Here is a 27,143-nt window from a genome sequence, read left to right as displayed (position 1 = left end):
GGGCTCACGCCCAACATTCTAAGCTGGTGGGTCTGGGAAGAGGCCTGAGTATTTATTTGGTAACAAAGCCACAAGCCATCATGGGATTCCACAGATAGGGAAGCACTGAAGCCATTGATGAGAGCCCTCATTGTGGGACAGGGTCTTACAGACACATTTAAATAGTTTTTTTGTGGGGTGCCTGGGTGGCTCAGTCGTTAAGTGTCTGCCTTCAGCTCAGGTCATGATCCCAGGGTCCTGGGATCAAGCCCCGCATCGGGCTCCCTGCTCGGCGAGAAGCCTGCTACTCCCTCTCCCACTCCCCCTGCTTATGTTCCCTCTCTCCCTGTCTCTGTGTCAAAAAATAAAATCTTAAAAAATAAATAAATAGTTTTTTTTGTAGGAAGAAAAATGCAAGACATGCTGGGAGAAACATATTTTCTCTCCCATGGGGTAAAACCAGATGAAAGATTTAGGAAGTGATTATCAGCTCAACATAAAAACTCTCATTGCTAAGAGTAGATCTTAAATGGTCACACACACACACACACACACACACACAAAAGGAACTATGTATCATGATGCAGGTGTTAGCCAAGGCTATGGTGGTAATCAATTTGCAGTATATAAATGTATCAACAGGTTGTACACTTAAACCTACAATGTTTGGGCGCCTGGGTGGCTCAGTTGGTTAAGCGACTGCCTTCGGCTCAGGTCATGATCCTGGAGTCCCGGGATCGAGTCCCGCATCGGGCTCCCTGCTCGGCAGGGAGTCTGCTTCTCCCTCTGACCCTCCTCCCTCTCATGCTCTCTGTCTCTCATTCTCTCTCTCTCAAATAAATAAATAAAATCTTTAAAAAAAAAAAAAAAAAACCTACAATGTTTTATGTCAATTATTTCTCAATAAAACTAGAAAAAATTTCTGAATCTCTGCTCTCTGAAAGTATTCCCTCATGGATTTCTTGTTCCTTGTTTTGAACAACAGATTCCAAGTTGTTTTAATTGAAACTACATATATTTATAGAGAAACATGTATCTTATAATATAAATTATAAATACATAATATAAAAATATAAAGTATGAATAATATAAATATTAAAGCATATTTTAAAATATATGAAATATATAAATTACATGAATAGGAAAATATATACTATAGATAGAGAGTACTGGGCCTCATTTTATTTCAAGGAAAGCCACAGAACAGGCCCGAGGCTGCAGAGCCAGGAACAGAATCCACCATCCCACCCTAGGTCAAGGCCCAAATAGGAATCACTGCCCCCGGTGCTGGGCACAGATCCCACTGTTCACATCACCGCACCCTGAGGCCAGGATTGCCGTCGCTGCCGCTCCTGGCAGCTGGATGACACGACGGCCACTCACGCCACCTGTGCCAAATGCAGGAAGCACTGTCCCAGTTTCCGTGTCACCACATCCTGGGTCAGAGTCTGGCTTGTGCTCACCTGACTGGTGGAGCCTCCCTGTCCACCTGCAACAATGTGTGACATCCCGACTCTGATCTGGATTCCTGGGGAGTGACCAACACCCTTGGACTTGAACTCTTCATTCAGTCTGGTCTCTGCATTTCTAGCCACAGGCTTGTGAAAGGCCACGCATTCAGGTGGTTCCCAAAGTCACCCCTGTTGTAGGCAGACTCCAAGATGGCTCCAGTGTTCCCATCCTCCAGTATTCATGCCCTTGTGTAATACCCACTTTGGGAACAGAAGGTGGACATAGTGACTTGCTGGTGACATATAGAATAGGGTGAAGTCATGCAGTGAGTATTTGGGATCACCAGGAGACAAGATGCGAGGGACCTGGAGTCAACTGTCTCAAGGTGCGCCATCCAAGGCAGCCTTGGACGTACAGAAATCTAAGAGCAGATTTCTGATGGAACCCCATGACAAGTGACCCTGCGTTCCTTCTCCATCTGAGGGGATTGATTCTTCTCCAGATCTCGACCTCCACAGCCACCACCTTCAGACAGGAGGAGGAAGAGGAATCACCAGCAGGGATTCTCATCCTGGCTGCAGTGAACAGAGGAATTCTGGGAAAAGGACGGGAAGGGAAGAAACACAGGTCCCCAAATATAACAGCTGGTGAGCCCCCACATGCCTCCAGGCACCCCCGTGGCTACAAAGATGAGAGAACAGTCTCCAGTCTCTCTGTGCTGCCCCTGGGGCCCAGCTCTCCCTTCCTCCAACACAGAGAATGTCCAGGGAGCCCACAGTGCTGCCCCCTGTGTATCTATCTCTCTGCTCATCTCCAGAACAGACCACCATGGCCACCCCATCCTGGAAGTCCTCTCCTTTCCATATGCATTAGTTCAGGGTGTGCAGCAGAAACCCAGCTAACAGTGCTGTAAGCGGGACAGCAGCTTCTGTGTGTGTGTGTCCCATGTGTGAGGCGAGCCGTTCGGGGCTGTAGGGTCGCTCTGCACCACAGGGCTGTTCGGGCATGCTGGTGCCGATGCCCTGGGAAGTTCCCTTATTAGCATGACCCAGGGCACCTAAGACCATGTCTGTGGTCCATGAGCAGGGCAGGGAGAGCAGAAAAAGAGGAAGCTTCCCTCCTTTAAGGGCAACACCTACTACCTCATTCTGCGTCACCATAATGGCCAGAATGTAGTCACTCAGACAAAAGTAGCCTCCTGGGAGGCTGGTGAATCAGGCTATTTTTAATCTAAGTGACCATGTGCTCCCATGAAATTCTGTCACTATGGAATGAGGATGATTTTTGCTTCACTTAAAGTTTTGAAAATCATCAGCTACAGAACTGTCATTATCAATATCAAATCTTGAACCAGTTTGTATGTAAATAGTGAGAAAGTCTCACAATATAATATTGAGAAAAAAGATGCAGATAGAAAACTTGGTAAAATACCACCTGCTAGGGGCGCCTGGGTGGCTCAGTTGGTTGGGCATCTGCCTTCCACTCAGGTTATGATCCCAGGGTCCTGGGATCGAGCCCCACGAGCTGCTTCTCCCTCTCCCCTGCCCCTGCTCATGCTCGCTCTCTCTCTCTCAAATAGAAAAAATAAAATATTAAAAAGCACCACCTGCTAAAATGGAAATCTCTTCCTATAATACTATTGAAACTGGTTAACAGCTGTTATGTCCAGGGAGAGAGTTTGGAAGAATTATGGATGGGATGGAGGATGAAATTTACTTTTCACTCTATACTTTCATGTTATGTAAATTTTTCAAACATTGTGCATGCATCAGTCAGTTGAAAAAAATTTTGAATTGCCAAAGTCGCACTTCCATTTAGCAGACACCTATTAGGCAGTAGTAGATGTCAGGCTCTCTGCTAGGCTCAGTGAGAGAAACATGAAGGAATTCAGAGTTGGGTGAATAACCTGGTAAATGCAACTATTATAATGAGTTTTGGGGAAACAGCCTCCACACAGAAGCTAATGAGTGCCTACTGTGGGCCAGGTGCTGTACCACATGCTAGGGACAGAAAGAAGATACAGGTACACACCTTTGTGACCTACCTGTCTCATGCTGATGAGGATCTGTGCCAACAGCTGACTCTCCAGGAACCCTACTACTGTCTTGTCCCTGTGTGGGAAGGGGCTGAGACTTGGAAAGAGAATTTTTTTTGCCCATTTGGTCCAAAAATTAGTGGAAAGGTTAAGTTGGAGAATACTGACTTCCTAATGTAACTGACTCACGAATACAAGAGGAAATCACTAAGAAATAACCTGGATGAAAGGAAAGAAACCGACAAAGTGGAATCACAAGAAGTGACTTTGCAGGATCTCGTTGGAGGCAAACTGGCAGAGATAGTGGGAGACCAGGATTTCCCTGGGAACATGACACAGGAAAGCAAAAAAATGGTTCAGTTTAGTGATGGTGCTTTCCTAGAGATTTAGAAGGTCTGACAAGGGAAGGGGGAAATATTCAGGGAGGACGACCTCTCAGGTTCCACAAAGTTGAGACAGACCTTCCAAATGACAGCGTGATTCTCGTATCTAGGACCCTGCTTGGATAACACAGCTCAGCCCGCAGATCATCTTGTCCAACATGGAACCCAGAGTGATAATTACCTTGTTCAGTGACTGTGCAGCCTACGTATGAGCATATGCAGTGCAGAGACCTTGCTACCCTCCATTCCTGCCATCTGTCACCTGCAACATCCTGTGAAGACAGAGTCTATAATAAGGCCAATGGTCCCCAACTCCTGGTCCACATGGTCCTGTGGAATCTCCTCCTACTGAGTGTGGGTGGGACCTGGAATATATTCCAACCAATAAAATGTGGCAGTGGTGATCTTGGAATATAAACAATCATGACTTCCATTTTGCCAGCTGGCTTTCTACTATCTTCTCCACTTGCAAGCTTTGCTGAAGCAAGAAGCTGTGCTGGAAAGACCAGAAACTGAGGTCAGCCTCCTGCCTACATCCAGCAAGACACTGAGCCTCCAGTCCACCAGCTCACAAGGAACTACTCAGTCCTCCCCATAAGGTAGTCCTTCCCTTTCTTGAAGACCTTTCGTATTTTTTTTTTTTCAATTTAAATTCAATTTAGTTAACATATACTGTAATATTAGCTTCAGGGGCAGAACTTAGTGACTGATCAGTTGCATATAACACCCAGTACTCAATACATCAAGTGCCCTCCTTAATGCCCATCACCCAGTTATCCCGTCCCCCCATCCACCTTCTCTCCAGCAACCCTCAGTTTGTTTCCTATAGCTAAGAGTCTCTTATGGTTTGCTCCCTCTGTATTTTTATCTTATTTTTCCTTCCCTTTCCTTTGTTCATCTGTTTTATTGTCTCTTTAAAACATGAATATCAAGGGTGGCTCAGTCATTAAGCATCTGCCTTCGGCTCAGGTCATGATCCCAGGGTCCTGGGATAGAGCCCCACATTGGGCTCCCTGCTCAGCGGGAAGCCTGCTTCTCCCTCTCCCACTCCTCCTGCTTGTGTTCCCTCTGTCGCTGTGCCTCTGTCAAATAAAGAAATAAAAAATCTTAAAAAAAAAAAAATGAATGTCAAGTTCTTACTATCCTACTTCCTTTCCTCTCACTCCAACTGGGAGGCCCGAGGAGGGAGCTATAGGCAGGGTGGGAGGAAGTGCCCTGAGCAGGGGTGAGGCTAGACTTCACCGCAACTCTCACCTTGGAGAGCAGGTATAATCAGGAAGTCAGTCGGAAGAAGGCAAATCAGGGACAGCAGGGATTGGAAGGACATGAGTGGTCACCCTAGTGTCTCTCAGGCCCACACAGGCTGTGCTTGCAGACTGTGAATAAAACAGCGAGGAATGAACTCTGTCACCCACTGCTGGTCTCCCCCTTTCCAAATTCTGGACAGCCCACGTTACACCCCAGATGCAGACACCACTGATTCCCTACAGCCCAGATGTGACCTCCCTTCCTGCCACTTCCAGCAAACATACTCCATCAGCCAATGTACAAGCAGCTCTCCTGTCACTTCAAACCCCATGGACTCCCCTAGAGGGACAGTGAGAAATGCCTACTCCTGACAAGACTCACTGCTAGAGAAGGAGAAGCTGTCAGAACCACAGAATGATGTGACCCTTAATGAGGTGGGTGAACAGTATACAGGAGTCAAAAAAAAAAAAAAAACAGTGGGCACTTAGGCTCAGCAGCCTGATGATTTTGTTAGAATCATGGCTCAACCAATTAAGTCACTTAGCCTCTGAGTGACCTCACTTTCCCTAACTGTAAAATGGGGTTGACAGCAATCCCTATTTCATAGGGCTATTATAAGGTTTTAAATAATTCAATTCATGTACATCCCTTAAAACAGTCTGACACTTTTATTAAGCAGAACCCAGGAAAGGAAGAGAGTCCCACCAATTTAGCTCCTGTTTTCTTCTTCCTACTATGAAGAGTACCAGCTCCCCATCACTCATCACCCCGAACCCCTCGCTTCCTGCAGATGGAGAGCTGTTCTGTCCCTTATAACCCATGGAGTAGGGGTGGGGCAACCATGAAATGGCCTGAGTAGAGGCAAGGATGAGGAATTCTCAGAGCAACACTCACACACACACACATACACACACGTACACAGACACACATATACAAACAACCGTACATGCTCCTATGTGTTCAATTACACACATATATATAAACCTCCATACACAAATACCCATACACCAATCTATAGGATTGCGAACCCACCCAGACAGACACACACACACATAACACACTCCTTTTACATTTGCCAATTCAACTGCGGCCCACTTACTCCTACTTCATCTTTTTAAATATTTAGGGGAGGAGTTAAGATGGCATAGGAGTGGAGGACCCTAAGTTTGTCTAGTCCCACAAATACAGCTAGTTAGTTATCAAATCATTCTCAACACCTGAGAAATCATTCGGAAATCTGAGAAAAGAAATGCTACAATTCTACAAATAAAAAGCGACCACTTTTTCAAAGGTAGGAAGTGCAGACACTTGAATCTGGGGTGATATATCTGAGGATACAGCAGAGAGGAGGGAACGTGCTTTAGGAGGATACCACAAAGTGTTATAAGCAGCAGGGTGCAAAACTGGAACTTTTAGAAGTCAGCTACAGTGGCCTAAGTCCCTGACTTAAAGCTGGTCAGGTGGCGAAGTGGCACAGAATCCCAGGTGTGACAGGATGGTCTCAGGATCCCTGGGGGTCACAAGAAGAACGGGGGGTGCCTGAGTGTGGCAGGTTCCCAGGAATAAGAGTGGGGAAGCTGGCCAAAAACAGCGAGTCTAGGTGCCAGCTTTCTGCTCTGTGTTGCCATGAACTGTGAACTGCAGTACAGTCGTGCATCCACTCTCTGCACAAGGGCCCAGCAAGCGTCAGAAGCACGGCGAGACACCCCTCCCTCTGCAGGGAGGAACAGTGCGTGTCCGTGCAGCAGGAGTCTATAAAATTTAGTGACTTGAAACAGCATGCCTGAGACAAAAACGCTCCGTCACATGGTGGGTGAACAGAGTTCTAATGGAAACCGGGAGACAAGAGCGATTGACTGCTTTTCTGTGAGGGCTCACTGAAGAGTGGGGGGCACGAACTTTCAGCTCCAGGGCTAAGAGAGAGGGGCACCACCATTTTCATCCTGCGCATGGGTGCTGAAAGCCTTCAGGGAGCAAAACAGTGCCACCTTGTGGAATCTGGAGCCACTTAGACTGAGCCCAGCCTCCTGGCAAAGGACGCACATTTGTAATAGGGCAAGTACATCTCAAAATCAGCGCAGCACAAATGGCTCGCACCAAGACTGTTGATCACAAAAAGCTGCAAAGATTCAGCTCTTGGAGAAAACAGTGTATAACATTGTTTTTCTACCCCTTAGGCTTTCAGTATTATTTTTTCAGTTATGTTCTTATTTTTTCAATTTTTTGGTTATTTTTAAATTATTTATTTTTTAAATATTTTATTTATTTATTTGACAGAGAGAGAGAGAGAGAGAGCACAAGCCTGGGGGTGGGGTAGGAGAGGGAGAAGCAGGCTCCCCGCTGAGCAGGGAGCCCGATGTGGAACTCGATCCCACGACCCTGGGATCATGACCTGAGCTGACAGCAGATGTTTAACCATCTGAGCCACCCAGGCGCCCTAAATTTTTATTTTTCTATACACATTATATATATATATATATATATTAGTTTTTGTTTCCTTTTATTGAATTTTATTTTACTTCATTTTTATGTATATGCAAGTTTTTCTTTACCTTGGAATCTCGTTTCTTTTAACGAGCAGAACAAAACACACCCAGGATCTAGTTTTTTGTTTTGCTTTGTTTTTTGTTGGTTTTTCTTTCGTTTCGGTTTGGTTTTGGGTTTTGTTTTTTTTTTTTTCCATTGTCGTTGTTCTTCTTACTGTTTTTTCTCTTTCTTTCTTCTTTTCTTTTCTAGACAAAATGGCAAGATGGAAAAATTCACCCCAAAAAAAAGAATAGGAGGTAGTACTCACTGTCAGGGATTTAATTGATACAGATATAAGTAAGATGTCTGAACTAGAATTTAAAACAATGATTATAAAGATACTAGCTGGGCTTGAAAAAAGCATAGAAGACACTAGAGAATCCCATACCGTAGAAATAAAAGAACTAAAATCTAGTCAGGCCGAAATTAAAAATGCTATTACAGAGATGCAGTCTCAAGTGGAGGCTATAAAAAAAAGAGGATGAATGAAACAGAAGAGCAAATCAGTGATATAGAAGATAAAATGATGAAAAATAAGAAAGCTGAAAAGAGAGAAAGGAAACTATTAGATCACAAAGGGAGATTTAGAGAACTCAGCAATTCCATAAAGCAAAATAATATCCGTATAATGGGGTCCCAGATGAGGAGTGGAAGGAAGGGGCAGCTGATACTCGTATCAGACAAACTAGGTTTTAAACCAAAGAGTGTAAGAAGAGATGAAGAAGGACACTATCATAATAAAGGGGTCTATCCAACAAAAAGATCTAACAATTGTAAATATTTATGCCCCTAACTGGGGGTACCCAAATATATAAACCAATTAATAACAAACTTAAAGAAACACATTGATACTAATACAGTAACAGCAGGGGACTTTAACACCCCACTCACAGCAATGGACAGATCATCTAAGCAGATGAACAAGGAAACAATGGCTTTGAATGACACACTGGACCAGATGGACTTCAAAGATACATTCAGAGTATTTCTTTTTTTTTTTTCCTAAAGATTTTATTTATTTGTATGACAGAGAGAGAGATAGCGAGAGCAGGAACACAAGCAGGGGGAGTGTCAGAGGCAGAAGCAGACTTCTGGGCGAGCAGGGAGCCCAATGCAGGGCTCAATCCCAGGACCCTGGGATCACGACCTGAGCCAAAGGCAGACACTTAATGACTGAGCCACCCAGGCGCCCCATTCAGAGTATTTCATCCTAAAGCAACAGAATACACATTCTTCTAAGATTATCGCAACTAATGAATCATTGAACATTATATCAAAAACTAGTGATGTACTATAAGTTGGCAAATTGAATTTAAATTAAAAAGATTGGGCACCTGGGTGGCTCAGTTGGTTAAGCGACTGCCTTCGGCTCAGGTCATGATCCCGGAGTCCCGAGATCGAGTCCCACATCGGGCTCCCTGCTCAGCGGGGAGTCTGCTTCTCCCTCTAACCCTACCCCCTCTTGCGCTCTCTCTCTCACTCTCTCTCTCTCTCAAATAAATAAAATCTTTAAAAATAAAATAAAATAAAATAAAAAAATAAATTAAAAAGATTATACCATGCATATTTTCAGACCACAATCCTTTAAAACTTGAACTCAATCACAAGAAAAAATTTGGAAGGACCACAAATACATGGATGATAAACAGCATCCTTCTAAAAAATAAATGGGTCAGTAGGATTTAAGATGGCGGAGGAGTAGGGGATCCTCATTTTGTCTGGTCCCTAGAATTCAGCTATATAGTTATCATATCATTCTGAACACCCGTGAAATCAATTGGAGATCTGAGAAAAGAATTACTTCAATTCTACAAACAGAAAAAGAAACCACTTTTTGCAAGGTAGGGAGTGCAAAGAAGTGAATCCAGGGCGATATACTGGGAGATAAACCAGGGAGAGGAGGGAGTTTAAGGTGTCTACCAGAAAGTATTATAAGCAGCGGAGTGCAAAATCGTAAGTTTTAGAAGTCTGCTACACTTGGAGGCGTCCCTGGCTTAAAGTTGTTCAGGTGGAGAAGCGGGGTGGATTCCAAGTGGGACAACGTGGTGGCAGGATACCAGGTGTCAGAAAAAGCCAGGGGTACCTAAGTGCGGCACAGTTTCCAAGCATTGGAGCAGGGAAGCTGGCTAAAACAGCGAGTCTATATGCCAGCTTCCTGCTCCATGTGGCCATAAACCGTGAACTGCTGCATGATTACGCAACCACTCTCCAAATAGGGGCCTTGCAAAAGGCAGTAACCTGGCAAGACCGCCCTCCCTCACCCGGGAGGAATGGCGTGAGTCCACACCACAGGAGTCCATAAAGTTAGGAGACTGGAAATTCGGTCATGTGCCTGAGATAAAAACGCTCAGTCACAGGCTGGGTGAACACAGGACAGAAACCAGGGAGACCAGAGTGATTGACTGCTTTTCTGTGAGGGCTCACTGAAGAGTGGAGGCACAAACTTTCAGCTCTGGGGCTAGAGATGGGGGCACTGCCATTTTTCAAACCCCCAAGTGGTGCTGAAAGCCTTCAGGGAGCAAAACAGTGCCATATGGTGCAATCCAGAGCTGTTTACACTGAGCCCGGGCCCCTGGCAAGGGGGACAAAATTTCACCAGGGCAAGGACACAGGCCCCTCCCCTAGAAGACCAGCAGGAACAACTGGCTAACACCAAATTTATAGATCATAGAGAACAGCAAAACTTCAGCTCTTGGTAAAAACAGTATATAGCATTTGTGGGTTTTTTTATTACTCTGTAGTCTCTCAGTTTGTTTTTTTTTTCCAGCTATTTTCTTAACTTGTCAATTCTTTTTTTTAATTCTTTTTGTATTTTTATTTATATATATATGTTACATATGTTTCTTATTTTTGGTTTCCTTTCATTTTATTTTTAGTGTATATATAAGTTTTTCTTTCTTTCTTCTTTTGGGATCTAGATTCTTTTAACAAACAGACCAAAATACACCCAAGATCTAGTTTATTGTTCTGTTCCATTTTACTTCTTGTTTGATTTTTTTCTTATTTTGTTTTCTTTCTGTTTTCTTCTAGTTCGTTTAGTTTGTATTTTTCTGGTATTGTTGTTGCTATTTTTGTATTTTTTCTCTCTTTCATCTATTATTTGCTGGACATAATGAGACAGAGTAATTCACCCCAAAAGAAAGAACAGGAGGTAGTACTCACTGCCAGGGATTTTATCAATATGGATATAAGTAAGATGTCAGAATTAGTTTTCAAAACAACAGTTATAAAGATACTAGCTAGGTTTAAAAAAGCATAGAAAACACTAGAGAATCCCCTACTGGAGAAATAAAAGAAATAAAATCTGATCAGGCTGAAATTAAAAATGCTATTACTGAGATACAGTAAAAAATGGAGGCCCTAACAGCTAGGATAAATGGGGCAGAAGAGACAGTTCTAGGAGACAAAATGATGGAGATTAAGGAAGCTGAGAAAAAGAGAAAACAACTACTGGCTCATGAAGGAAGGATTCAAGAAATCAGCAATACCATAAAACAAAATATTAGCCTAATAGATGTCTCAGAAGAAAAGGAGAGGGACAAGAGGTTTATATAAACAGATTATGGCTGAGAAATTCTCTAATCTGGGGTAGGAAACAGGTAATCAAGTCTAGGAGGCACAGAGAACCCCCCTCAAAATCAATAAAAATAGGTCAACACCTTCACATATTACAGTGAAGCTTGCAAATTTCAGAGAAAATCCTGAAAGCAGCTCGGGACTAGAGGTCCTTAACCTACAAGGGTAGAAATATTAGACTGACAGGAGACCCATTCACAGAAACCTGGCAGGCCAGAAAGGACTGCCATGATATACTCACTGTGCTAAATGGGAAAAATGCAGCCAAGAATACTTTATCAGGCAAGGCTGTCATTCAGAACAGAAGGAGAGATAGTTTCCAGGACAAACAAAAACTAAAGGAATTCATGAACACTAAAACAGCCCTGCAAGAAATATTAAAGGGATTTCTTGAATGGAGAAAGAGTCCAAAAGTAACAAGGACCAGAAAAGAACAGAGACAATCTACAGTAACAGTGACTTTACAAGTAATAAAATGGCACTAAAGTGATAGCTTTCAATAATTACTCTGAATGTAAATGGACTAAATGCTCTAATCAAAAGACACAGGGTATCAGATTGGATAAAAAACACGATATCCTGTCTACAAGAGACTCATTTCAGACCCAAAGACACCTCTAGATTGAATGTGAGGTAGCGGAGAACCATTTATCATGCTAATGGACATCAAATGTAAGCAGGGGTAGCAATCCTTGTATTGGACAAATTAGACTTTAAAACAAAGAGTATAATAAGAGATGAAGGGGGACACAATATCATAATAAAAGGATCTATCCAACAAAAAGATCTAATAATTATAAATATTTATGCCCCTAACTTGGGGCACCCAAATATAAACCAATTAATACCAAACTTAAAGAAACACATTGATACTAATACAGTAATAGCAGGGGACTTTAACACCCCACTCACAGCAATGGACAGATCATCTAAGCAGAAGATCAACAATGAAATAAGGGTTTTGAATGACACTGGATCAGATGGGACTTCAAAGATATATTCAGAGTATTTCATCCTAAAGCAACAGAATACACATTCTTCTCAAGTGCATGTGGAACTTTCTTCAGAAGAGATCACATACTGGGTCACAAATCTGGCCTCAACCAGTATCAAAAGACTGAGTTTATACGATGCATATTTTCAGACCACCTGCTTTAAAAACCTGAACTCAACCACAAAAGAAATTCTGGAAGAAACACAAATACATGGAGGTTAAAGAGCATCCTACTAAAGAAGGAATGGGTCAACCAGGAAATTAAAGAAGAATTTAAAAACAAATGGAGGGCGCCTGGGTGGCTCAGTTGGTAAAGCGACTGCCTTCGGCTCGGGTCATGATCCCAGAATCCTGGGATCGAGTCCCGTATTGGGCTGCCTGCTCAGCGGGGAGTCTGCTTCTCTCTCTGACCGTATTCCCTCTTGTGCTCTCTCTCTCTCAAATAAATAAATAAAATAAAATCTTTAAAAAATAAAAATAAAATAAAAAACATATGGAAAATAAATGAAAATGAAAACACAACAGTTCAAAACCTGTGGGATGCAGCAAAGGCAGTCCTAAGAGGAAAGTATATAGCAATACAGGCCTTTCTCAAGAAACAAGAAGTCTCAAATACAAAACATAACCTTACACCTAGCTGGAGAAAGAACAGCAAATAAAGCCTAATCCCAGCAAGAGAAGAAAAATAAAGATTAGAGCAGAAATCAATGATATAGAAATCAAAAGAACTGTAGAAGAGATCAATGAAACTAGGAGCTGGTTCTCTGAAAGAATGAATAAGATCAATAAATCCTTAGCCAGATCAAAAAGAAAAGAGAAAGGACCCAAATAAATAAAATCTTAAATGAAAGAGAGGAAATCACAACCAACATGGAAGAAATACAATTATAAGAACATATTATGAGCAATTATTTGCCAACAAATTAGGCAATCTGGAAGAAATGGATAAATTCCTAGAAACATATAAACTACCAAAACTGAAACAGGAAGGAAAAGAAAACCTGAACAGACCCATAACCACCAAAGAAATTGAAGCAGCAATCAAAAATCTCCCAACAAACAAGAGTCCAGGGCAAGATGACCTCCCAGGGGAATTCTACCAAACATTTAAATAAGAATATCTATTCTTCTGAAGCTGTTCCAAAAAATAGATATGGAAGGAAAACGTCCAAACTCATTCGATGAAGCCAGTATTACCTGGATCCCAAAACCAGACAAAGACCCCATCAAAAAGGAGAATTAGAGACCAGTACCCCAATGAACATGAATGCAAAAATTCTCACCAAGATACTAACCAGTAGGATCCAACAGTACATTAAGAGGATTATTCGCCACAACCCAGTGGGATTTATTCCTGGCCTGCAACAGTGGTTCAACATCCACAAATCAATTAATGTGATACACCACATTAATAAAAAGAACAAGAACTACATGATCATCTCAATAGATGCAGAAAAAGCATTTGACAAAATACAGTATCCATTCTTGATTAAAACTCTCTCTAGTGTAGGGATAACGGGAACATAACTCAATACATAAAAGCCATATCTGAAAAACCCAAAGCAAATATCATCCTCAATGGGGAAAAACTGACAGCTTTTCCCATAAGGTGAGGAACACGACAGGGATACCCACTCTCATCACTGTTGTTCAACACAGTACTAAAAGTCCTATCCTCAGCAATCAGACAACAAAAAGAAAGTCATCCAATAGGCAAAGAAGTCAAACTTTTCACTCTTCGCAGATAACATGATACTCTACTAAAAACCCAAAGACTCCACCCAAAAATTGCTAGAACTCATATGGGAATCCAGCAGCATGGCAGGATATAAAATCAATGCACAGAAATCAGTTGCATTTCTATACACTAAGAATGAGATAGAAAAAAAGAGAAATCAAGGAATCAATCCCATTTACAATTGTACCAAAAACCGTAAGATAACAGGTAATCAACATAACCAAAGAGGTAAAGGATCTGCACTCCTGAAAACTACAGAACACTTATGAAAGAAATTGAGGAAGACACAAAGAAGTGGAAAAACATTCCATTCACATGGATTGGAAGAACAAATATTGTTAAAATGTCTATGCTACCTATAGCAATCTATACATTCAACGCAATCCCTATCAAAATACCATCAACACTATTAAAAGAGCTGGAACAAACATTCCTAAAATTTGTACAGAACCAGAAAAGACCCCAAGTAGCCAAAGGAATGTTGAAAAAGAAACCCAAAGCTGGTGGCATCACAATTCCAGGCTTCCAGCTGTATTAGAAGGCTATAATCATCAAGACAGTATGGTACTGGCACAAAAACAGACACATAGATCAATGGAACACAACAGAGAACCCAGAAATGGACCCTCAACTCTATGGTCAACTAATCTTTGGCAAAGCAGGATAAAGAATATCCAATGGGAAAAAGACAGTCTCTTCAATAAATAGTGTTGGGAAATTTTCATGCAGAAGAATGGAACTGGACCACTTTCTTACATCATACACAAAAATAAACTCAAAATGGATAAAAGACCTAAATGTGAAACAGGAATCCATCAAAATCCTAGAGAACACAGGCAGCAACCTCTGATGTTGGCTGCAGCAACTTCTTGCTAGACACGTCTACAAAGGCAAGGGAAATAGAAGCAAAAATGAACTCGTGGGACCTCATCAAGATAAAAAGCTTCTGCAGAGCAAAGGAAATAGTCAACAAAACTAAAAGACAACCTAAAGATTGGGAGAAGTATTTGCAAATGTCTCATCAGATAAATGGCTAGTATCCAAAATCTATATAGAACTTCTCCAACTCAACATCCAAAAAACAAATAATCCAGTCAAGAACTGCACAGAAGACATGAACAGACTTTTCTCCAAAGACATCCAAATGGCCAAGAGACACATGAAAAATGCTCCACATCACTTGGCATCAGGGAAATACAAATCAAAACCACAATGAGATACCACCTTATACCAGTCAGAATGGCGAAAATGAACAACTTAGGAAACAAGAAATGTTGGTGAGGATGTGGAGAAAGAGGAACCCTCTTACAGTGTTGGTGGGAATGTAAACTGGTACAGCCACTCTGGAAAACAGTATGGAGGTTCATCAAGATGTTAAAAATAGACCTACCCTAGGACCCAGCAATTGCACTACTAGATATTTATCCAAAGGATACAAACATAGTGATTCGAAGGGACACCTGCACCCCAATGTTTACAGCAGCAATGTCCACAATAGCCAAAATATGGAAACAGCCCAGATGTCCATCACCGGATAAACGGATAAAGAAGTCACTTACACACACACACACACACACACACACACACACAGAGGAATATTACTCAGCCATCAAAAAGAAGGAAATTTTGTGGGCGCCTGGGTGGCTCAGTTGGTTAAGCGACTACCTTTGGCTCAGGTCATGATCCTGGAGTTCCTTGATCAAGTCCTGCATCAGGCTCCCCACTCAGCGGTGAGTCTGCTTCTCCCTCTGACCCTCCCCCCTCTCGTGCTCTCTCTCATTCTCTCTCTCAAATAAATAAATATAAAAATCTTTTTTAAAAAAAGTAAATCTTGCCATTTGCAAGGACATGGATGGAACTAGGACCCTGGAATCATGACCTGAGCTGAAGGCAGATGCTTAATCAACTGAGCTACCTAGGCACCCTGGGCTTTTTTTTTTTTAATTTAAAATAAAAATTTTTTTAAAAGATTTTATTTATTTATTTATTTGAGAGAGAGACAGTGAGAGAGGGAACACAAGCAAGGGGAGTGGGAGAGGGAGGAGCAGGCTTCCCACCGAGCAGGGAGCCCGATGTGAGGCTCTATCCCAGGACCCTCATTATATCAAGAGCCCTCCTTAATGCCCATTACCCAGTTACCCCATGCCCCCACCCACCTCCCCTCCAGCAACCCTCGGTTTGTGTCCTATGATTAAGAGTCTCTTATGGTTTGTCTCCCTCTCTGATTTTGTGAAATCATATGATATTTGTCTTTCTCTGACTGACTTATTTTGCTTAGAATACCCTCTAGTTCCAGGGCGCCTGGGTGGCTCAGTCAGTTAAGCGGCTGCCTTCGGCTTGGGTCATGATCCCAGGGTCCTGGGATCGAGTCCTGCATCAGACTCCCTGCTTGGTGGGAAGTCTGCTTCTCCCTCTCCCTCTGCTGCTCCCCCTGCTCGTGCTCTCTCTGAATCAGGCTCCCGCTCCACAAGAATCTGCTTCTCCCTCTGCCCCTCCCCCGCTATGCACGCACTGGCATGCTCACCCTCTTTCTCACAAAAATAAGTCTTAAAAGAAAAAAGGCCCGATCAGAAAAGCGACCACTTTCTGGAAGGTAGGACGTGCGGAGAAGTGAATCCGAGGCGGTATTTGGGAGGACAGACGGCGGGGGAGGAGCCTCCGTCAGCCGCTTCTGGCAAGTGATAGAACCACGGAGCACAAAATCGGAACTTTTAAAAGTCTGCTCCGCTGAGGGACGTCACTCTGGTGGCTAAGCGGGGGGTGGAATCCTCCGGGACAGTATGGTCTCAGGACCCTCGAGGTCACAGAAAGACCGGGGTGCCTGAGTGCGGCAGAGCTCCCAGGTATCGGAGCAGGGAAGCCGGCTGCAGAGGCGGAGCCCAGGTGCGGGCTCTCAGCTCGGGGTTGCCATAAACCGTGATCCATGGCACAGTCGGGCCACTGCTCCTCCAGCAGGGACCCAACAAGCGGCAGATCTGGGGAGACTCACTTTCCTCCCCCGGGAGGAGCCGCACGGGAGTGCACCGCAGGAATCTGCTGGGTTTGGAGACTCCACCCGGGGTGGGGTGCCAGAGATAGAAACGCGTGGTCACAGGCCGGGTGAGCACGGAGTGCGGCCGGAGACCGGGGAGACGGGAGTGACTGAAGGCTTTTCTCTGGGGGCACACTGAGGAGCGGGGCCCCGAGTTCTCAGCTCCTCCGGGGCAGAGATTGGGAGGCCGCCATTTTCACTCTCGGCCTCCAAAGCTGTACGGAAAGCTCGCAGGGAACAAAAGCTCCGGAGAGCAACCCGAGCAGATTACTTAGCCCGGACCGGGCAGGGGCGGGGCACTTCCGCCTCTGGCAAAGATATTTGGGAACCATGGCAACAGGCCCCTCCTCCAGAAGATCAGCGAGAACAGCCAGCCAAGACCAAGTTTACCCATCAATGAGAACAGCAGAACTCCAGCACTAGGGGAATACTGCACATAGAATTCATGGCTTTTTTACCATGATTCTTTAGTCTTTCAAAGTTAATTTTTTTTTAACTGTCTTTCTTTTTTTTTTCTTTTTTTTGAATTTTTCTTTTTCCCTTTTTCAACCAACATCTTATCAATCCCTTTTTTTAAAAAAACATTTTTATTTTTCATTTTTAGAGTCATATTCTATCCTTTCATAGTAGTTACCCGTATTTTTGGCATATATATATAAGTTGTTCTCTCTTTAAAATTTTGAGATAGTTTCTTCTAACAGATTAAAATATACCCTAAATCTCTAGTATATGGTTTTTCTACTCCCCTGCCTGATCACATTCTCTCCCTTTTTTTTTCTTTTTTCTTTTTTTAAATCCTCTTTCTTTTTTTTTTAAATTTTATTTATTTATTTGAGGGAGAGAATGAGAGACAGAGAGCACGAGAGGGAAGAGGGTCAGAGGGAGAAGCAGACCCTCCGCTGAGCAGGGAGCCCGACGCGGGACTCGATCCCAGGACTCCAGGATCATGACCTGAGCCGAAGGCAGTCGCTTAACCAACTGAGCCACCCAGGCGCCCCTCTTCTTTCTTTTTTCAAACAACTTCTTATCAATTCCTTTTATAAAAATTTTTATAATTTCCATCTTTACAGTCATATTCCATCCCTTCATCATATCAACCCTTATTTTTGTACATATATAACTTTTTCTTTCTTTAAAATTTTGGGAGAGACTTTCTTATAAAAGACCAAAATACACCCCAAATCTAGTGTGTGGCACTGATCTATATACCAGCCTGATCATATTTGATCACATTCTGGTTTTTTTTGTTGTTGTTGTTTTGTTTTGTTTGTTTTTGTTTGTTTTTATCTTTATCTTTATCTTTATCTTTTTTCTCTCTTTCCATTTCTTGTTCCACTGCTTCAGGTCTTTTCTGATTTGTTTATATTTTCTGGGGATGTGGTTACTCTCCTAGCATTTTGTTCTCTCATTAATCTATTCTCTTCTGCACAAAATGACAAGACAGAAAAAATCACCTCAACAAAAAGAACAAGAGGTAGTACCGACTGCCAGGGACCTACTCAATTCAGACATTAGTACGATGTCAGATCTAGAGTTCAGAATCATCACTTTAAAGATACTAGCTGGGCTTGAAAAAAATATGGAAGTTATTAGAGAAACCCTTTCTGGAGAAGTAAAAGAACTAAAATCTAACCAAGTAGAAATCAAAAAGGCTATTGAGGTGCAATGAAAAATGGGGCCACTAACTGCTAGGATAAATGAGGCAGAAGAGAGAATCAGTAATATAGAAGACCAAATGATGGAAAATAAAGAAGCTGAGAAAAACCGAGATAAACAACTACTGGATCACGAGGGCAGAATTCGAGAGATAAGCGATACCATAAGATGAAACATTAGAATAATTGGGATCCCAGAAGAAGAAGAAAGAGAGAGAGGGGCAGAAGGTATAATGGAGCAAATTATAGCAGAGAACTTCCCCAATTTGGGGAAGGAAACAGGCATCAAAATCCAGGAAGCACAGAGAACCCCTCTCAAAATCAATAAAAATAGGTCAACACCCCGACATCTAATAGTAAAACTTACGAGTCTCATAGACAAAGAGAAAATCCTGAAAGCAGCTCGGGAGAAGAGATATGTAACCTACAATGGTAGAAACATTAGATTGGCACCAGACCTATCCACAGAGACCTGGCAGGCCAGAAAGGACTGGCAGGATATATTCAGAGCACCAAATGAGAAAAATATGCAGCCAAGAATACTCTATCCAGCTAGGCTGTCATTGAAAACTGAAGGAGGGATAAAAAGCTTCCAGGACAAACAAAAACTAAAGGAATTTGCAAACACAAAACCAGCCCTACAAGAAATCTTGAAAGGGGTCCTCTAAGCAAAGAGAGACCCTAAAAGCAACATAGACCAGAAAGGAACACAGACAATATACGGTAACAGTCACCTTACAGGCAACACAATGGCACTAAATTCCTATCTTTCAATAGTTACCCTGAATGTAAATGGGCTAAATGCCCCAATCAAAAGACAGAGGCTATCAGACTGGATTAAAAAACAAGACCCATCCATATGCTGTCTGCAAGAGACTCATTTTAGAACCAAAGACACCCCCAGATTGAAAGTGAGGGGGTGGAAAACCATTTACCATGCTAATGGACACCAAAAGAAAGCTGGGGTGGCAATCCTTATATCAGACAAATTAGATTTTAAACCAGAGACTGTAATAAGAGATGAGGAAGGACATTATATCCTACTTAAAGGGTCTATCCAACAAGAAGATCTAACAATTGTAAATATCTATGCCCCTAACATGGGAGCAGCCAATTATATAAGGCAATTAATAACAAAGCAAAGAAACACATCGACAACAATACAGTAATAGTGGGGGACTTTAACACCCCCCTCACTGAAATGGACAGATCGTCTAAGCAAAAGATCAACAAGGAAATAAAGACTTTAAATGACACATTGGACCAAACGGACTTCACAGACATATTCAGAACATTCCATCTCAAAGCAATGGAATACACATTCTTCTCTAGTGCCCATGGAACATTCTCCAGAATCGATCACATCCTAGGTCATAAATCAGGTCTCAACCGGTACCAAAAGATTGGGATCATTCCCTGCCTATTTTCAGACCACAATGCTTTGAAACTAGAACTCAATCACAAGAGGAAAGTCAGAAAGAACTCAAATACATGGAGGCTAAAGAGCATCCTACTGAAGAATGAATGGGTCAACCAGGAAATTAAAGAAGAATTAAAAAAATACATGGAAAACAATGAAAATGAAAACACAACTATTCAAAATCTTTGGGATGCAGCAAAGGCAGTCCTGAGAGGAAAGTATATAGCAATACAAGCCTTTCTCAAGAAACAAGAAAGGTCTCAAATACACAACCTAACCCTACACCTAAAGGAGCTGGAGAAAGAACAGCAAATAAAGCCTAAACCCAGCAGGAGAAGAGAAATAATAAAGATCAGAGCAGAAATCAATGAAATAGAAACTAAAAGAACAGTAGAACAGATCAACGAAACTAGGAGCTGGTTCTTTGAAAGAATTAACAAGATTGATAAACCCCTGGCCAGACTTATCAAAAAGAAAAGAGAAATGACCCAAATCAACAAAATCATGAATGAAAGAGGAGAGATCACAACCAACACCAAAGAAATACAAACAATTATAAGAACATATTATGAACAACTCTATGCCAGCAAATTAGATAACCTGGAAAAAATGGATGCATTCCTAGAGATGTATCAACTAACAAAACTGAACCAGGAAGAAACAGAAAACCTGAACAGACCTATAACCACTAAGGAAATTGAAGCAGTCATCAAAAATCTCCCAAAAAACAAAAGTCCAGGGCCAGATGGCTTCCCAGGGGAATTCTACCAAATATTTAAAGTAGAATTAATACCCATTCTTCTGAAACTGTTCCAAAAAATAGAAATGGAAGGAAAACTTCCAAACTCATTTTATGAGGCCAGCATTACCTTGATCCCAAAACCAGACAAAGACCCCATCAAAAAGGAGAATTACAGACCAATATCCCTGATGAACATGGATGCAAAAATTCTCACCAAAATACTAGCTAATAGGATCCAACAGTACATTAAAAGGATTATTCACCACGACCAAGTGGGATTTATCCCTGGGCTGCAAGGTTGGTTCAACATCCGCAAATCAATCAATGTGATACAATACATTAACAAAAGAAAGAACAAGAATCATATGATCCTCTCAATAGATGCAGAAAAGGCTTTTGACAAAGTACAGCATCCTTTCTTGATCAAAACTCTTCAGAGTATAGGGATAGAGGGTACATACCTCAATATCATAAAAGCCATCTATGAAAAACCTACAGCGAATATCATTCTCAATGGGGAAAAACTGAGAGCTTTCCCCCTAAGGTCAGGAACACGGCAGGGATGTCCACTATCACCACTGTTATTCAACATAGTATTGGAAGTCCTAGCCACAGCAATGAGACAACAAAAAGAAATAAAAGGCATCCAAATTGGCAAAGAAGAAGTCAAACTCTCACTCTTTGCAGATGATATACTTTATGTGGAAAACCCCAAAGACTCCACCCCAAAACTGCTAGAACTCATACAGGAATTCAGTAAAGTGGCAGGATATAAAATCAATGCACAGAAGTCAGTGGCATTCCTATACACCAACAACAAGACAGAAGAAAGAGAAATTAAGGAGTCTATCCCATTTACAATTGCACCCAAAACCATAAGATACCTAGGAATAAATCTAACCAAAGAGACAAAGGATCTGTACTCAGAAAACTATAAAATACTCATGAAAGAAATTGAGGAAGACACAAAGAAATGGAAAAACATTCCATGCTCACGGATTGGAAGAACAAATATTGTGAAGATGTCAATGCTACCTAGAGCAATCTACACATTCAATGCAATCCCCATCAAAATACCATCCACTTTTTTCAAAGAAATGGAACAAATAATCCTAAAATTTGTATGGAACCAGAAAAGACTCCGCATAGCCAGAGGAATGTTGAAAAAGAAAAGCAAAGCTGGCGGCATCACAATTCCGGACTTCCAGTTCTATTACAAAGCTGTCATCATCAAGACAGCATGGTACTGGCACAAAAACAGGCACATAGATCAATGGAACAGAATAGAGAGCCCAGAAATGGACCCTCAACTCTATGGTCAACTCATCTTTGACAAAGGAGGAAAGAATGTCCAATGGAAAAAAGACAGTCTCTTCAACAAATGGTGTTGGGAAAATTGGACAGCCACATGCAGAAGAATGAAACTGGACCATTTCCTTACACCACACACAAAAATAGACTCCAAATGGTTGAAAGACCTCAATGTGAGACAGGAGTCCATCAAAATCCTAAAGGAGAACACAGGCAGCAACCTCTTTGACCTCAGCTGAAGCAACTTCTTCCTAGAAACATCGCCAAAGGCAAGGGAAGCAAGGGCAAAAATGAACTATTGGGACTTCATCAAGATAAAAAGCTTTTGCAAAGCAAAGGAAACAGTCAACAAAACCAAAAGACAACCAACAGAATGGGAGAAGATACTTGCAAATGACATATCAGATAAAGGGCTAGTATCCAAAATCTATAAAGAACTTATCAAACTCAACACCCAAAGAACAAAGAATCCAATCAAGAAATGGGCAGAAGACATGAACAGACATTTTTCCAAAGAAGACATCCAAATGGCCAACAGACACATGAAAAAGTGCTCAACATCGCTTGGCATCAGGGAAATCCAAATCAAAACCTCAATGAGATACCACCTCACACCAGTCAGAATGGCTAAAATTAACAAGTCAGGAAATGACAGATGTTGGCGGGGATGCGGAGAAAGGGGAACCCTCCTACACTGTTGGTGGGAATGCAAGCTGGTGCAGCCACTCTGGAAAACAGTATGGAGGTTCCTCAAAAAGTTGAAAATAGAGCTACCATATGATCCAGCAATTGCACTACTGGGTATTTACCCCAAAGATACAAATGTAGGGATCCGAAAGGGTACGTGCACCCCGATGTTTATAGCAGCAATGTCCACAATAGCCAAACTGTGGAAGGAGCCAAGATGTCCATCGACAGATGAATGGATAAAGAAGATGTGGTATATATATACAATGGAATATTATGCAGCCATCAAAAGGAATGAGATCTTGCCATTTGCAACGACGTGGATGGAACTGGAGTGTATTATGTTGAGCGAAATAAGTCAAACAGAGAAAGACATGTATCATATGATCTCACTGATATGAGGAATTCTTAATCATAGGAAACAAACTGAGGGTTGCTGGAGTGGGGGGTGGGGTGGGAGGGATGGGGTGACTGGGTGATAGGCCCTGGGGGGGGTATGTGCTCTGGTAAGCACTATGAATTGTGCAAGACTGTTGAATCTCAGATCTGTACCTCTGAAACAAATAATGCAATATAGGTTAAGAAAAAAAAAAGAAGAAGAAGAAGGTAGCGGGAGGGGAAGAATGAAGCGGGGGAAATGGGAGGGGTAGACGAACCATGAGAGACGATGGACTCTGAAAAACAAACTGAGGGTTCTAGTGGGGAGCGGGGTGGGAGGATGGGTTAGCCTGGTGGTGGGTATTGAGGAGGGCACATTCTGCATGGAGCACTGGGTGTTATGCACAAACAATGAATCATAGAACACTACATCTAAAACTAATGATGTAATGTAGGGGATTAACATAAGAATTAAAAAAAAAAAAAGAAAGAAAAAAGGCCCAATTTGGCTTTCCACTTATAGAGGGGGAAAAAAGATGTGGTATATATACAGAATGCAATATTACTCTGCCATCAGAAAGAATGAAATCTTGCCATTTGCAACAAAGTGAACTAGAGGGTATTATGCTATGCCAAACAAGTCAGTCAGAGAAAGACAAATACCACATGATTTCATTCCTACGTGGAATTTTCTAAACAAACAGATAAACATAGGGGAAGGGAAGGAAAAATAAAATAAGATACAGAGGAAGGCAAACCATAAGAGACTCTTAACTATAGGGAACAAACTGAGGGTTGCTGCAGGGGAATTAAGCGGGGAATAGGGTAACTGGGTGATGGGCATTAAGGAGGACACTTGATGTAATGAGCACTGGGTCTTACATGCAACTGATGAATCACTAAATGCTACTCCTGAAACTAATAATACACTGTATGTTAACTAAGTTGAATTTAAGTATAAATTTTAAAAAATATATTACAATGTATATATATTTTTAATTTTAATTCTCCTTCATCTCATTACTGTAATGAAATTTTGCATACTCCTGTGGTGGAAATGCCTTGATATAAATAAATCAACATTATAACTCAGCATAATTCCACATCTCCTGAACTACAATCCCTTTCAATTCTGAACAAGGAATACACTTTGTTTAAAGAATGTACTTGTATCCTACTACATGCATAAATCTCAGCTTACCAAGTTTCACAAGTCATAATAACAAAATGTGAGTTAAGATTTAAGATTTCCTTTATTATTATTTTGTGTATTATTATATAGACAGCTGGAAATAAGATATCACAGCATTGTGTTCACACTTGTTCCCAATTACTTATTCTCTCTTGAAACATCCTGGGTACTTCATTATTGTTCTATGTCAGGGGTCGGTCTAAGAATGGTTTTTACATTTTTAAATGATTGGGGGTTAAATCAAAAGAAAAATAAATATTTTATGACACATAAAATTCAAATTTCAGCATCCATACAAAAAGTTTTATTGGAACAAAACAATTCTCATTTATTTGGTATTGTCCAACACTGTTTTCACACTACAAATACAGAGGGAAAGTATGAGCCTCAAAGCAGAAAATACAGCTTACCTGGTTCTTTACAGGAAAGGTTTGCCAACCCCTATTCTGTATCATAGTACATGACCTACATAATTTTATATTTTTATCTAAACATTCTCTCACCTTTCCTTCCATATTCAGCATAAAATCTTAATAATCAGTCTCCAGGCAAAAACATTCTTAACAGACCTTTGAAATACACTTCCTCCTCAGAATGGTCACCTACAAACAGGAAGCCAGAATGGAATGCTAGCAACACCTTAAAAGTTACAAATGAACAAATCAAAACCAGAACCAAACCTCACCATCATCACCCACCCTCCAAAGCAAAGCTAAAGTGGATTACCCCCCAGTTAGTGGCTTTCAAACTACCCTATCTTAGAACTGAGGTGTTTTGGGCACCTGGGTGGCTCAGTTGGTTAGCCTTCTGCCTTCTGCTGGGGTCATGATCCTGGGGTCCTGGGATCGAGTCCCTCATTGGGCTCCCTGCTCAGCTGGGAGTCTGCTTCTCCCTCTCCCTTTGCCCTGCTGCTGATCTCTCTCTCACACGTGCTCTCTCAAATAAATATATAAAATCTTTAAAAAAAAAAATTGAGGCGTTTTGTAAACCAAATTTTACCACTGCTAAAATTCCTAATAGTCAAATAACAATGAGAAAAAAAAAATAAACGTAATTTTCCCAAGTTTAATCCTCTTCAAATCATTGGCTACCAGAAAAAAAAAAAAGGGGCAAGGAGACCAATTATATTAGTATGCCTGATCCTAAATCCCTGTACCTCACACATTTGGTATTTTCTGCAAGTAAATAGTTTCTGGCTCCCAGGATGAAAGGTTAAATACTGCATTGTGTTTATAAACAACATCACAACTTACACAGGAACAAGATGGGCCATTGGGCCATTTCCTCCTAGAAATGGGTACACTAAAATCTGCCCATGTCTTTCATTCTGCATGCCAAGTGTTGTGGGAGAGAAGGTGTGGGATAAGCTGCCTTTTCCATGAACAATATCAGACACTCCTAGCACTAACTCCTCCCCAGTCTCATCACACCTCTAACCTGCACTAGGTCCTCCCCAGCTCCAACACCTCTATTCAGCACCACCTCCCTATTTCAACACACTTCTTTGAGCAGGCTCTTCCTCCAAAGTCACAGGCCTGCAAAGCTTCCAGCAGCAGAACAGGAAAGCAGGGAGGCTATAATGCAAAAGTCTGAGTCCCCACACAAGCATCATCTGTTCTTTGGGACAATCTCAAGTCAGAGCCCGCAAAGTGGGAAGAATGGGCGTTAGCTAGCACCCACTTTAACAGCTTGCCTGCGGTGGGGGCCGGGTGAGAAGTTGAGGATAAAAAGGTGAGCAGCAGAATGGCAGGACTTCCACTCCACCGGGGAAGATAAACAATGTCTTTAAGCCCTCTTGGCGAGGGTAGGGCGAGGAGCATTTAAAGCCCACGGCAGGGAGAACTTACCTAATCCTGGAATGTTAAAAGGCTAAAACTCAAACAGTCGGAAGTGACGTGCCAGCTGAGACCCGCAGGCCCGCCACGTAACTGGCCGCCTCAGCTCGCCACCTTCTCTCTGGACTGGCCTGAAGAGAGGATAAGTGTAGCTCAAAGTCCGCAACCGCCCTTGCCCTGCCCCCAACGGCTCCCGGCCCCAGCCAGGACCAGCAAGCGCGGCCACAGCCGGGCCCCGGAACCTGGCAGAGCAGCCTCCGTCTCTGGTGCCCGTCGGCGCCCTGCGGGCAATGGGGCTTCAGCGCTCAACCAGGCGCATGCGCGGCCCTCTTTCTCCAGAGGATTCCTCCGGTCACCTGGACGACCACATTTCAGACACCTGCCCCTCCCGGTCCCTTCTCGCTCTTGACTCCTCCAGCTGGTTCTCACCTCTGGCCCCCCTCCTTCTCCTCCCGCAAGCACCGCTAGGCCTTCCCACGGCAGCGAGCCGACACCCAGGCTTCCACTGACACGAGCTTCTCGGCGCGGCTTCCGCTTCCGGCGAGTATTGTGTGTCGCGCTGCGGGGCGGGGGCGGGGGGAGGAGGAAGGAGGGAGGCAGCGCTCCGGCGGCTCCGCGCCCCGCACTCCCGGACCTGAAGCCGGGAAGGTAGGTGCTGTCCCGCCGCCGCGCCCGGGCCCTGGGGCCTGCCCCTGCCGGCCGGCTCCGCACGCCGCGTCCCAGCGCCCCGCGACTGCGTCACCGGCCCCCCGCACGTAACCACAGCTGCCTCCGCCCGCCTTGGGCCCGGGCGGACGTTTTGCCGCCCCGGCGACGTCAGCGCGTCCGGCGTTGCTTGGCTACCCCGCCGTTCCCCCGTCCCGCTGCCGCTCGCCTCCCCGGGTGAAACTCTGACGCCGTCACCGCGGGCCTCGGCTGCGTCATAGCGGCGAGCATCCCACCTTCACGTCACACCTCCTCC

General features: G+C 42.8%; 1 long non-coding RNA gene across 2 annotated transcripts; it reads right to left on the bottom strand.

Annotated features, from left to right (window-relative positions):
* Window positions 1–1,559: 1,559 nt before the first annotated feature.
* On the bottom strand, window positions 1,560–26,661 carry LOC123325503. 2 transcript variants are annotated; one of them, XR_006540479.1, is made up of 3 exons: window positions 26,612–26,661; window positions 4,031–4,121; window positions 1,560–2,026 (listed from the first exon to the last, which is right to left on the bottom strand). It is a non-coding gene; the product is annotated as an uncharacterized LOC123325503 (long non-coding RNA). The 2 variants fall into 2 exon arrangements; XR_006540478.1 differs by lacking the exon at window positions 26,612–26,661 and adding an exon at window positions 26,195–26,362.
* Between the last annotated feature and the right edge of the window lie 482 nt (window positions 26,662–27,143).

This window comes from Neomonachus schauinslandi, chromosome 8 (genome assembly GCF_002201575.2).
Source record: "Neomonachus schauinslandi chromosome 8, ASM220157v2, whole genome shotgun sequence".
Lineage (NCBI taxonomy): Eukaryota > Metazoa > Chordata > Mammalia > Carnivora > Phocidae > Neomonachus > Neomonachus schauinslandi.
Note: the sequence above shows the minus strand (reverse complement) of the source record. Positions and strands in the feature narration are given on the sequence as shown.